At 41.9% G+C, this 1,954-nt stretch overlaps 1 pseudogene; it reads right to left on the bottom strand.

Moving 5' to 3' along the window:
* Nucleotides 1-259: 259 nt before the first annotated feature.
* Nucleotides 260-1,189, bottom strand: LOC140523606 (olfactory receptor 2H2-like; annotated as a pseudogene).
* Between the last annotated feature and the right edge of the window lie 765 nt (nt 1,190-1,954).

Raw genomic sequence — 1,954 nt, 5'->3', positions numbered from 1 at the left:
TAAAATAGAGCTAGAGAAATCAGGGATTGTTATACAGGGTAAAAATTAAGATAAAGACAGGGGAAGGAAAATATGAATATAGGGTAGAGAAGAAAAGTAAAAGGAAGTTAGATATACAACGTAACAGATTCCAAACAGAGTCCTTCCCCACTCTGAGGTTATGTGTTGAGTTGGTGGTTGGGTGAACTAAAGTTTCAGGTGAAATTTAAAAGCAATAGAAACATCTCTGTAACTTCAGAAACTTTTCAGTCTCAATGTCTCAGCTTTTCCTTGGTTGCTTGATTTTGCCCACCAACCTCCTAAATGCCCCCTTCACCACCTTATTTCTCAGTGTATATATGAGAGGGTTGAGTGTAGGAGTCCCCACAGCATAGAAAAGACCAAAGAATTTTCCTCAGTCCTGGGCATAGGGGTTGTTGGGCTGGAGGTATAGCAGAACTGAACAAGAAGGAGATCACCAGAAGGTGGGAGGAGCAGGTCCCAAAAGCTTTCTTCCTTCCTTCTGCTGACTTAATCTTTAGCACAGTCTGAAGAATAGTACCATAGGATACCAAAATGAGAGTCAGTGGCACCACCAGGATGAGGAAACTGGCAACAGCCATTTGGATCTCATTGTAGGTGGTATCCTCACAGGAAAGGTGAATGAGGGCTGGGACTTCACATACAAAGTCATTTACTCTCCTGTGGGAGCAGAATGATAAATGAAGAGTGGGTGGTATCTGGATCACAGACTCCAATAGTCCAAGGATCCAGGCTATACTTGCTAGTCTCTGGCTAAGACGAGGGTGCATAATGATAGCATAATGGAGGGGTCTGCAAATTGCCACATATCTGTCAAAGCCATGACAGCCAGGAGGATACACTCAGTGGTCCCTAGGGCCATGAACACAAAGAGCTGAATGGCACAGCCATTGAAACTGATGGTCTTCTCTGGACCCCAGAGGTTGGACAACAACTGGGGAACACAGCTTGTGGTGAAGCAGAGATCCAGGAAGGAGAGGTTGGAAATGAAGAAGTACATGGGAGTGTGGAGTTTGGAGTCCAGGATAGACAGTAAGATGATGAGTGTGTTGCCAACCAGAGTCATGAAGTAGGAAGTCAGTATTACCACAAAGAGAGTTTTCTCTAACCTTGGGTGTTCAGAGAAGGCCAGGAGGATAAAATCTACTGGGGAACTTTTATTATTCATGGCCTAGCTTTGAACGGCACTCTGGAAAATGACAGAGAGAGAGAGAGAGAGAGAGAGAGAGAGAGAGAGAGAGAGAGAGAGAGAGAGAGAGAGAGACAGAGAGAATTGGTTGAAATACTTCTCAAGTTTTTAAAATTTTTGTTGTTTTTGCCTGTTGACTTGTCAAAACATAGCAATGAGGGCATTTTTTCCCCCTTTTCTTATTCAGTGATGCAATTCCATTCACCTACCTCTCTGTGGACACCCCCTTCTCAAAGACACAATGTTATTAACATACAGTAGCCATCTTTTTAATTCTCTTAACTACCACCACCATTCTCTACCCTTTTGATGGGAAATTTGTAAATGTGAGTAAGAAAATCCAAGAGGTCCTGACTAATTGGTTAAGTAAAGGGGAGGACATGCATTATGTTTCTCCCTCTTTTCCTATGTTCTGCTCTTTTTACATGATGGGGTATAACCAAAAAACATAATAGTAAACACCATTCCTTTGTTTAAGAAAATGAAGTTCATGTCCAGGAGTATGTGTGCACAGGATATCTTCTTGGCATTTGTTTTTCAGGGAGCAGGAGTGCATGACACAGTGTCATCCATGTACTTTTATCCTGTTCTCCCTTTTAAGTAGTCTATAAACTTGGGGTAAATGGCTAGTTAGGCATCTGTTCTGAGACTGAGGAATAGAATTTTCTTCTTTTGGGGAGCTAACTGGTTTAGAAAGTGTCTTTCACATTGTATTCAAATCCAATGAAATGACTCAAAGTAAAG

Source organism: Notamacropus eugenii, chromosome 2, assembly GCF_028372415.1.
Source record: "Notamacropus eugenii isolate mMacEug1 chromosome 2, mMacEug1.pri_v2, whole genome shotgun sequence".
Classification (NCBI taxonomy): Eukaryota; Metazoa; Chordata; class Mammalia; order Diprotodontia; family Macropodidae; genus Notamacropus; species Notamacropus eugenii.
This window is presented reverse-complemented; position numbering and strand designations above follow the sequence as displayed.